Below are 12784 nucleotides of genomic sequence, written 5' to 3'. Positions count from 1 at the left end.
GAAGGTGGACTCTGTGGTCTTTATAGCTGTGGTAATTAATGGCACTGCCAAGGTGGAGAGAAGGTGGACTCTGTGGTCTTTATAGCTGTGGTAATTAATGGCACTGCCAAGGTGGAGAGAAGGTGGACTCTGTGGTCTTTATAGCTGTGGTAATTAAGGGCACTGCCAAGGTGGAGAGAAGGTGGACTCTGTGGCCTTTATAGCTGTGGTAATTAAGGGCACTGCCAATGTGGAGAGAAGGTGGACTTTGTGGCCTTTATAGCTGTGGTAATTAAGGGCACTGCCAAGGTGGAGAGAAGGTGGACTTTGTGGCCTTTATAGCTGTGGTAATTAAGGGCACTGCCAAGGTGGAGAGAAGGTGGACTTTGTGGCCTTTATAGCTGTGGTAATTAAGGGCACTGCCAAGGTGGAGAGACAAATAGTGAGTAAAAACACCCTAAACATGTTTAGAACTACAAATGAACTTTCTTCTGTCGATTCTTGTTTTTTTTAATGTCACAATTCCAACCCTCCTCTTTTATCCGGGCTCGGGACCGGCAGAAGGGACCCAAAAGAGACACTGTGGCGGAGCTACTTCGTTTTTTATTATTTTTTCCCCCCTTTTTCTTAATGTGGTTTTTAACCTTATGGTCCACTTAGGAGCCTACAACAAGTCACAGTAAAACATGAACGTTTTTAATCATTACATTTTTTACATTGTATACAAAAACTATCTAAATGGACCGAAAAGAGACAATAGAATAAACTGTCAATGGCAAAGTGAGAAAATGATGGTAACTAGTCTGGCCCTAATTCAGGTTAATAGTTTTTTAAATGTAAACCAGGGCGGGATCAGCCAGCGGCGACTTCCCGCATGCGCGATTCATTTGCAGTCTGGACGCGGAGGGGTGAACATCTCCTGCTCTGACTTGCTGCGCGATGACTGGGCCGCCTGTGAGTGCTTTGGGACGGGGGTGGGGCCCACGGCAGCACCCGCTGCTCGTTGAGAAGAGTGAGAACGATACGTGCTTTCACGTCAGAGTCTCCAAAAGTCTCAAATAACACCAGAAAAAGTTGCTAGTTTTGTCGCTAGTCGCTTTTTTGAAAATGTGTCTCTAGAGGGGTCTGAATACTCGCTAAATATAGCGACAAAGTCAAACCCAAATTGGCAACACTGCATCGTTCTGCCTCCCAGTTTTGAGGCACGAAGGTTATAATTTGTAATAAATTCCATTGTGAAATTGTAAACTAATGATTTTAAATTACAGGTAATTTTCAGTCATTCTGTCTATATCAGAATATCTAACAAGTTATTCGATTTTTTTAAATTTTAAATCAATGTATTTTATTATATTGTGAATATCAAAATAATAATCAAACTTATGCTATATGCAATATTGTATTGGTGTATCTCATGCATTTCAATGAGTACAAGCTGATCAGGCTGACCTTCGGCTATATTTGGACCAAAACGGACGGACTAAATACAGCCCAGTTTTCGGGAAGACAATTTTGTGGGAAATAAAGTCCATGACCAACGGACCTGATATAGTCCTGATATAGACGAACTAAATACAGCCCAGTTTTCGGGAAGACAATTTTGTGGGAAATAAAGTCCATGACTAACGGACCTGATATAGTCCTGATATAGACCTGATATAGTCCTGATATAGTCCTTATATAGTCCTGATATAGACCTGATATAGTCCTGATATAGACCTGCTATAGTCCTGATATAGTCCTGATATAGACCTGATACAGCCGAAAATTTGCTGTACGTGGACGTCACGTGCTGAGTGGGACTCGTCATGGCCAGAAAAGCTGAGGAATTTATTATGATGTATTATGTTTATAAATTAAATATTGTCTAAGCAAGAAATGTCACATAACAGTCTCGTCATATATTCCCCATCTGCACCAGGCTACTACTAGTCTACTTTTGTCTTCTTGCAATGCAAGACTTCCACCACTAGAAAGTGTAAGGACGCCTGGTCTAAAGTTAGCGGGAGGATTAGCACATTCTCATATCAAGTTCAGTTTTTATCAATGACAACATTTGCGTGAAAACTGGCACATGCATGTTTTGTGGCACATTTTGTTTGTTAGAAACGATTACAAATGAGGCCCCTGGTATTTTACATAGAACAAAATACTTGAAATAGCTGATCTATTTACTGCTGTGAAGTGGGTCCAATTAAACGAGAGATGGGACGAATGGTAACCTCGTTGTAGGCCTGTATGCTACCTCGTGAGAATGAAACCATCACAGAAAAGGTGAGGGATTTATTATGCAACGATCATGGAAAGGAAATAAATAATAACATAGGAAATAAACGGCTATTTCTAATTATTTTAAAATGCAGAGATAAACTGAATGGATGTTCTCTCTTCTCACTAACGGTAAATGATTACATCTTGTTATCAATCTTGTTATTGTTATGAACGTGTCCATCATATCCCACATTCACACTAAATACTAATCTACTGGCCTGCTTGAAATGCAATACTTCAACCAATAGAAACTGTGCATACGCCTGGTCTAAAGTTAGTGGGAAGGAGAGTGTGTGTGAGTCTGTGTCGGTCTGCGCGTGTACTTTGTGTGTGTGTGTTGCAAAAACAAGAAAGATCTTAGCTGAGAATTCATCAAGGATTCTAATATTTTAGCTAGGCAAGAAAGTTGAGAAATAGGGCTGATTTACAGTGGGGAGAACAAGTATTTGATACACTGCCGATTTTGCAGGTTTTCCTACTTACAAAGCATGTAGAGGTCTGTCATTTCTATCATAGGTACACTTCAACTGTGAGAGATGGAATCTAAAACAAAAATCCAGAAAATCACATTGTATGATTTTTAAGTAATTAATTTGCATTTTCTTGCATGACATAAGTATTTGATACATCAGAAAAGCAGAACATAATATTTGGTACAGAACCCTTTGTTTGCAATTACAAAGATCATACGTTTCCTGTAGTTCTTGACCAGGTTTGCACACACTGCAGCAGGGATTTTGGTCCACTCCTCCATACAGACCTTCTCCGGATGCTTCAGGTTTCGGGGCTGTCGCTGGGCAATACGGACTTTCAGCTCCCTCCAAAGATTTTCTATTGGGTTCAGGTCTGGAGACTGGCTAGGCCACTCCAGGACCTTGAGATGCTTCTTACGGAGCCACTCCTTAGTTGCCCTGGCTGTGTGTTTCGGGTCGTTGTCATGCTGGAAGACCCAGCCACGACCCATCTTCAATGCTCTTACTGAGGGAAGGAGGTTGTTGGCCAAGATCTCGCGATACATGGCCCCATCCATCCTCCCCTCAATACGGTGCAGTCGTCCTGTCCCCTTTGCAGAAAAGCATCCCCAAAGAATGATGTTTCCACATCCATGCTTCACGGTTGGGATGGTGTTCTTGGGGTTGTACTCATCCTTCTTCTTCCTCCAAACATGGCGAGTGGAGTTTAGACCAAAAAGCTCTATTTCTGTCTCATCAGACCACATGACCTTCTCCCATTCCTCCTCTGGATCATCCAGATGGTCATTGGCAAACTTCAGACGGGCCTGGACATGCGCTGGCTTGAGCAGGGGGACCTTGCGTGCGCTGCAGGCTTTTAATCCATGACTGCGTAGTGTGTTACTAATGGTTTTCTTTGAGACTGTGGTCCCAGCTCTCTTCAGGTCATTGACCAGGTCCTGCCGTGTATTTCTGGCCTGATCCCTCACCTTCCTCATGATCATTGATGCCCCACGAGGTGAGATCTTGCATGGAGCCCCAGACCGAGGGGGATTGACCGTCATCTTGAACTTCCATTTTCTAATAATTGCGCCAACAGTTGTTGCCTTCTCACCAAGCTGCTTGCCTATTGTCCTGTAGCCCATCCCAGCCTTGTGCAGGTCTACAATTTTATCCCTGATGTCCTTACACAGCTCTCTGGTCTTGACCATTGTGGAGAGGTTGGAGTCTGTTTGATTGAGTGTGTGGACAGGTGTCTTTTATACAGGTAACGAGTTCAAACAGGTGCAGTTAATACAGGTAATGAGTGGAGAACAGGAGGGCTTCTTAAAGAAAAACTAACAGGTCTGTGAGAGCCAGAATTCTTACTGGTTGGTAGGTGATCAAATACTTATGTCATGCAATAAAATGCAAATTAATTACTTAAAAATCATACAATGTGATTTTCTGGATTCTTGTTTTAGATTCCGTCTTTCACATTTGAAGTGTACCTATGATAAAAATGACAGACCTCTACATGCTTTGTAAGTAGGAAAACCTGCAAAATCGGCAGTGTATCAAATACTTGTTCTCCCCACTGTAGGTCACAAGGGTCAGCACCTTTGTGAAGGGGGAGTACATGGGCCACCTTCCAAACCTTGGGTGTACAAAACCTACATGGGCCACCTTCCAAACCTTGGGTGTACAAAACCTACATGGGCCACCTTCCAATCCTTGGGTGTACAGAACCTACATGGGCCACCTTCCAAACCTTGGGTGTACAAAACCTACATGGGCCACCTTCCAATCCTTGGGTGTACAAAACCTACATGGGCCACCTTCCAAACCTTGGGTGTAAAAAACCTACATGGGCCACCTTCCAAACCGTGGGGGTACAAAACCTACATGGGCCACCTTCCAAACCTTGGGTGTACAAAGGAGGATAGATATTAGTTCATCATGGGAGAACTGTAGCACCGGTGTTGTGGAGCAGAGCATGCTGGGCAATCTCCAGCTGAGGAGAAGGAAGTAACTAGAGAAAGTACAAGTTCCAGCCATCTCCTTTGTTTATCTTTTAGTTAGCATTATTTGTTTAAAACTTCTTGAGCCTAGGGAGGCGCCATTTCGACTTTGTAAAAATTCGTTCCCAAATTAAACTGCCTCGTACTCAATTCTTGCTCGTACAATATGCATATTATTATTACTATTGGATAGAAAACACTCTATAGTTTCTAAAACCGTTTGAATTATTTCTCTGAGTGAAACAGAACTCATTCTGCAGCAGGGAGTGAGATTTCAGAAATCGAGGTCCCTGTTCTGAGGTCAGTTTATAAGTCCCCATGTAAGCCATCGGGCTACATGCACTGCATACGCCTTCCTCTAGATGTCAGTAAGCGGGGAGAATTTGAATGGAGTGGATTGCGCAATCTGGGGCCCTATATAAGACCACGGAACGGAAGTACCGTTCTTTTCAACGGTGCGCCTGGCGCATCAGGGACATCACAATCGCCTCCTGCAAAGCTTTCGTTTTAGCAGTTCTGTATCTCCGGTCATGTTTTTATTCGTTATAGTTGTTAAAGACATCATAAGGTAGTTAATTTAAACCGACTTATAGCAGTTTATATCAGTTTATTGCGATTTTCCTGGATTTCTTTGTGACGCGCTTTCACGAGTTGGACACCTCTCCAGTGGGTGGCTATCGTTAGCGGCTATTTCGACAGGACAAGAGGACATCTTTCAACCCAAAGACGATTGTTCTGGAGAAAGGACACCTTGCCCAAGATTCTGATGGAAGCTCAGCTAATAGTAAGCAGTCTTTATGCTGTTAATTCGTACTTATGTTGACAAATGTCAAATAATAATTGTATTTTTTAGTCAAGTTTATGAATAGTTTTCGATTAGATTAGGTGCCTCTCCAAGATGGCGCCGGACAGATTGCTTGAAGTTTTGGCCACTAATCACATTGTATAACCACGATTTGTGCCGCTAAATATGCACATTTTCGAACAAACTCTATATGCATTGTGTAATATGATGTTATAGGACTGTCATCTGAAGAATTCTGAGAAGGTTAGTGAAAAAAATTATATATTTTGGTGGTTTATACGTTATCGCTATGTTTGGCTTGAATCAATGCTGTTGTGATGTTTGCTATTGTGGTAAGCTAATATAACGCTATATTGTGTAAATCTGAAATATTGTCTGGATTCACAAGATCTGTGTCTTTCATTTGCTGTACGCTGTGTATTTTTAAGAAATGTTTTATGATGAGTAATTAGGTAATACACGTTGCTCTCTGTAGTTATTCTAGTCGCTTTGGTGAGAGTTGTGATGGTGGCTGCAATGGTAAACTATGATTTATACCTGAAATATGCACATTTTTCTAACAAAACATATGCTATACAATAAATATGTTATCAGACTGTCATCTGATGAAGTTGTTTCTTGGTTAGTGGCTATTTATATCTTTATTTGGTCGAATTTGTGATAGCTACTGATGGAGTAAAAAACTGGTGGAGTAAATAAAAAGTGGTGTCTTTTGCTAACGTGGTTAGCTAAAAGATTTACATATTGTGTCTTCCCTGTAAAACATTTAAAAAATCAGAAATGATGGCTGGATTCACAAGATGTGTATCTTTCATTTGGTGTCTTGGACTTGTGATTTCATGAACATTTTATTATATGATATCCCTCTAACTTTAGGCTAGGCTATGCTAGTCAGCTTTTTTGATGGGGGGGATCCCGGATCCGGGTTTGTGAGGCGTTAGAGGTTTAAGCCAAGGCCAGTGTGAGTCCTTTACTAATAACCACACACACTCTTGGTTAAAACAAGCCATATCTTAAAGTGCTTTAGGCCATACACTGTGCTGTGCCGTTCCTGCTCTTTATGAATCAGCGTTATTAAACCACCTCAACTGGAATCCTCAGTCATCTGAGCCCTTACCAGCACCTGGGAGAGAACACATGAAGTGATAAGAACCCTGTAAGAATTCCCAGTCCAACAGGTCCTCCACTTCAATGAGGATAGTACCAGATATTATCATCAGGTTAAACATATGGGTTAATGATGGGGGGGGGGGGAGAACTGATCAAGCAGATCAGCCACAGTGGACTTCTTTTTCTCATCAATCATAAGACATCTAACACATCACAGATAGTAAATTGTTGATACAAGACATCTAGCACATCACAGATAGTAAATTGTTGATACAAGCCATCTAACACATCACAGATAGTAAACTGTTGATACAAGACATCTAGCCCATCACAGATAGTAAACTGTTGATACAAGACATCTAGCACATCACAGATAGTAAACTGTTGATACAAGACATCTAGCCCATCACAGATAGTAAACTGTTGATACAAGCCAAATGGAGTATGCACTACAGGTAGGCCTATGTGAATAATGCAAAAGCATGATGGCAAAAAGCCTCACAAGTAGACCATGTAGAAACCTGTTATGAATATGCTCCTTTATGATAGCTAATGCCTGGCCAGGATGAGGAAGACATCCTACCCATTGCTGTTGAAGGAGCTTTCTTTAGTTATAGAAGAGTAAGGGTTGGCTACTGAGGGCTTGTTTTCTCATCACATTGTTATAGGTAAATAACTTTCTAAATAGGGTCATCTGCTCATCTCTCGTTCCATGATGGGCGTACGGACACGTAGCCTACATGGAGGGGTTTACCACATCCAAAATAACAACAGGAGATGGAGATGAGTCTACATGGAGGGGTTTACCACATCCAAAATAACAACAGGAGCTGGACATGTAGTCTACATGGAGGGGTTTACCACATCCAAAATAACAACAGGAGCTGGACATGTAGTCTACATGGAGGGGTTTACCACATCCAAAATAACAACAGGATCTGGACATGTAGTCTACATGGAGGGGTTTACCACATCCAAAATAACAACAGGATCTGGACATGTAGTCTACATGGAGGGGTTTACCACATCCAAAATAACAACAGGAGCTGGACATGTAGTCTACATGGAGGGGTTTACCACATCCAAAATAACAACAGGAGCTGGACATGTAGTCTACATGGAGGGGTTTACCACATCCAAAATAACAACAGGAGCTGGACATGTAGTCTACATGGAGGGGTTTACCACATCCAAAATAACAACAAGAACTGGCACGTAGTCTACATGAAGGGTTTATCACATCCAAAATAACAACAGGAGCTGGACATGTAGTCTACATGGAGGGGTTTACCACATCCAAAATAACAACAGGAGATGGAGATGAGTCTACATGGAGGGGTTTTACGTACATCCAAAATAACAACAGGAGATGGACATGTAGTCTACATGGAGGGGTTTTACGTACATCCAAAATAACAACAGGATCTGGACATGTAGTCTACATTGAGGGGTTTACCACATCCAAAATAACAACAGGAGCTGGACATGTAGTCTACATGGAGGGGTTTATCACATCCAAAATAACAACAGGAGCTGGACAGGAGCTGGACATGAGTCTACATGGAGGGGTTTATCACATCCAAAATAACAACAGGATCTGGACACGTAGCCTACATGGAGGGGTTTATCACATCCAAAATAACAACAGGAGCTGGACATGTAGTCTACATGGAGGGGTTTACCACATCCAAAATAACAACAGGAGCTGGACATGTAGTCTACATGGAGGGGTTTATCACATCCAAAATAACAATAGCAACAGGAGCTAAAATGATGTACAGAGGATTCCCAGTCACACTTCTGATGGTCCCAAACTTGATGTTTTAATACAACTTTGGTGATTAAGATATATTTCAAAAGTGGTCTCACGAGCCACACCCTTTATCGATAGATTAGAGTAAAAGGTATTAGGCAGGACAAAAAAAAAAGAAGCTCTGCTTGGTTTGTAATCAAATGAAACAAAATGGGGATTTTTTTTTGTTTTTATGTTTCTAAGTACAAGCTTTACAGGCACAAAAAAGCACATCTCTCTTGTTCCATGAGCATATGGGTACTGTGATTCACGGCTGGGAAGGCTGCCTTTCCGCTGTCAAAATCCACAACAGAGGCCTGCCAGGTGGCACACAGGTCTAAGGCACTGCATGCAGTGCTGAGGTGCCACTACAGCCTGGGGTTTGATCCAAGGCTGTGTTACAGCCGGCCTTGAGCTCCAAAGGGCACAATTGGCCCAGTGCTGTCTGGGTTAGGGGCGGGGGGGCTTTCCTTGGCTCAAATGAATGTCATATTTGACTTTTGTAGCAGGTTAGGAGAATTAACATAGTAGATTAGGATAATTAATATAGTAGGTAAGGAGAATTAACATAGTAGATTAGGAGAATTAACATAGCAGTTAGAAGTTCAGAAAATGGTTAGCTAAAATGCAACAAATGTCAACTTTTGAGATTAATCGGACAAATGCTGGATCCCTTCTAACCATGACCTGTTACCTCCAACACATTGATATGGCTGACTTCCTGATTAAGTGAGTAGTGTGTTAAGAAGTAGTCAGCTTAGCGGGTCATGTTTCAGAGGACACGTCACCACCAAATTATAGTGATCAGACTGCATAGTAACCATATATGTTATCTCACTCACTCACTCACTCACACACACACACACACACACACACACACACACACACACACACACACACACACACACACACACACACACACACACACACACACACACACACACACACACACACACACACACACACACACACACACACACACACACACACACACACACACACCCCTCAAAACAAACAAACTATCAATAATGACTGCAAAGGGGAGAAGTGGCAGCCAGATGCGTCATAGGGTGGTTCCTACAGGGAGGAGGTGTATCAGTAAAATACATGTTAACTCGACTCTCCCTTCAGTTCACCAGACAGCAGGATGGAGAGCAGAGATCAACACAGAGGGGAGAAATATATTACTACTGTAAGTTGCTGTCGTGTGTGTGTGTGTGTGTGTGTGTGTGTGTGTGTGTGTGTGTGTGTGTGTGTGTGTGTGTGTGTGTGTGTGTGTGTGTGTGTGTGTGTGTGTGTGTGTGTGTGTGTGTGGGTGGGTAGGTTTGCATGTGTGTTTGTCCCAATCATCTCTCCTTCCTCCAAAAGTGTGCACTTCTTCACTTATTTTCACTGATTATAAATAGTCCAGGCAATATGTGAAGATTATGTTAACTTTTTTATAAAAGCATGAAACTTGGTACACTTGTACAGTTTGGGACCCTGAACACTGTGTTCTGATGTTTAATTCAGCAGATATGGAAAATACATTGTCAGGTAATGGTGAACTGGAAAATGGCCACTGGTAAGTGTTTTTGCGATGGCTCCATATCTGAAAAATGTTCAGGGCTCCAAACTGTACAAGTATACCAAGTTTCATGCTTTTATAAAAAGTGAACATATCACCTAAAATTTGACAGAAATTGGACTAAAAGGAAACAAACATATTAAACATCAGAACACAGTGTTCAGGGTCCCAAACTGTACAAATCCAGGCTTTCACAGTGTCAAATCATGTCGTTACTACCCTGCATGAATACCGCTCTGGGATACGAATAATAACGTTGGCTAGGGAGCCAGCCAGCTAATGTTTGCTAGCTAACAGTACACTTTAATTTCTGCCCAAAAACGCATTTTGATAAAAGGCTCTCCAGTGAAGTCATGACTATCGACATACGCCTGGTTTCCTGAATTGGTCACACATTAGTGTATGACAAGGAGTGGCATGATGTCACAAGCAGACAGGCTAGGGAGCTGGGCCTTCTGCCAGGGAACTCCCACTCCTTCAGAAAGTTAACAAACAGACTGGCTTCAGCTGTGGGCGTGGCAGTGCAGACAAGTTTGCTTTAAGGGGAACTGCTGGCCAATGGGGTGGAACTTTGGCTTGGAACCGTGACACTTACACCAGAGTAATAAATCCAGGTGTTGTATTTACATAAAATGAAGAGGTCTGATTAATGATACATGAGTTAAGGTTAGACTGACACTCTGACAGGGTCTATAACATCGCCTATTCTATGGAAACATACAGACAATCACAATGGACAATGTTTCCGCCACATAAGAAACATCTTATAGCAAGTCTTAGTTTGTCAGTAACTGTCTGAATGGAGGAGTAGGTAAAGACATGACAGATTATAGACTGTCTTAGTTTGTCAGTAACTGTCTGAATGGAGGAGTAGGTGAAGACATGACAGATTATAGACTGTCTTAGTTTGTCATTAACTGTCTGAATGGAGGAGTAGGTGAAGACATGACAGATTATAGACTGTCTTAGTTTATCAGAAACTGTCTGAATGGAGGAGTAGGTAAAGACATGACAGATTATAGACTGTCTTAGTTTGTCAGTAACTGTCTGAATGTAGGTAAAGACATGACAGATTATAGACTGTCTTAGTTTATCAGAAACTGTCTGAATGGAGGAGTAGGTAAAGACATGACAGATTATAGACTGTCTTAGTTTGTCAGTAACTGTCTGAATGTAGGTAAAGACATGACAGATTATAAAAAGTGGACTGAGGATATTCTGATGATTGTTTGACTACAATTCTGACTTTATTAATGTTATTTTACTCTGTAGCAGCTGATGTTTCTAACTCTGTAGAGGCCAAAGTCTTTGGTTTATCTCCCTACAAGCCTCTGGGGTTAATGTTTACAGAACATTTATTGCTGTTTTATCAGGGTATAAAGGTCTGCTAATCTCTCCCAGGATTCCAGCCTGTCAGTTAGACATGTTCTCTGCTTGTGCTGGGTGGTACTAACAAAGCTCAGAAAAATGTACAGTTTGGTTATTTCTTATTGTAGCTGAGTAAACCGTGATTTACATCTAAAATGAGTCTTTCTGGGGAGAGAGAGAAGGAGACCACTGCCTCTAAAACGAGTCTCTCTGGGGAGAGAGAGAAGGAGACCACTGCCTCTAAAATGAGTCTCTCTGGGGAGAGAGAGGAGGGGACCACTGCCTCTAAAATGAGTCTCTCTGGGGAGAGAGAGGAGGGGACCACTGCCTCTAAAATGAGTCTCTCTGGGGAGAGAGAGAAGGAGACCACTGCCTCTAAAACGAGTCTCTCTGGGGAAAGAGAGGAGGGGACCACTGCCTCTAAAATGAGTCGCTCTGGAGAAAGAGAGGAAGGGACCACTGCCTCTAAAGTGAATCAAGACACCAGTTCTGAGAGGTAAGAGATGAATTGTAAAATTTACAGTTCTCTTAAAGGTATAAAACACATTTTTGAGAAAAGTGTTACCAAGATCATTTAAGTCCGAAAATCTAATGACCAAATTGTTGCTTTAAAAATAAACTATAGGACTTCCATTATACAGTTGTTAAAATGAAGTAGATGAGGTATTGATGAGATATTGATGAGGTGATCTGTCTCCCTGTTTTGTTCAGTGTCCAGAAGCCCAGAGCAGAGTCACCTACAACCAGCCTGCTATCAATGAAGAGTGATCAGCCACCTGCTTTCAGCCAGGAACCATTACCAGATGACAATAAGGAAGTGGAGAGTTTGGACAGTGAGAATGCATTAAAGATCACACACAACCTTCTGGACAGAAGAAGTAAGACTGTGTTTCATACAATATTACAAAGAACGGTACAAAGGCCCTTATAAAACACACACACAAACTTATGAGTCCCAACTCTCATTGTTTTCCTACAGGTCAAACTCTGCTGACAGTCCAACAAGACATTAAGGCTAAACTGAAACACAAGTATCAACACATATCTGAAGGAATTGGACACCATGGAAACCAAAGTCTGTTAAAGGATATCTACACAGAGCTCTACATCACAGAGGGTGGAAGTGGAGGGCTCAATAATGAACATGAGGTTAGACAGATAGAGATGGCATCCAAGAAACAAACCACACAAGAGACATCAATCAAATGCAACGACATCTTCAAGCCTTTACCTGGACAAGACAAACCTATCAGAACTGTGCTGACAAAAGGAATCGCTGGCATTGGAAAAACAGTCTCTGTGCAGAAGGTCATCCTTGACTGGGCAGAGGGAAAAGCAAATCAGGACATTCATTTCATGTTTCCTCTTCCTTTCCGTGATCTGAACCTGAAAAAGGACCAATGCAGTCTGATGCAACTTCTTTCCCACTACTTCTCAGAG

The sequence above is a fragment of the Salvelinus namaycush genome, chromosome 8, assembly GCF_016432855.1.
Source record: "Salvelinus namaycush isolate Seneca chromosome 8, SaNama_1.0, whole genome shotgun sequence".
NCBI classification, from domain to species: Eukaryota; Metazoa; Chordata; class Actinopteri; order Salmoniformes; family Salmonidae; genus Salvelinus; species Salvelinus namaycush.
Note: the sequence above shows the minus strand (reverse complement) of the source record.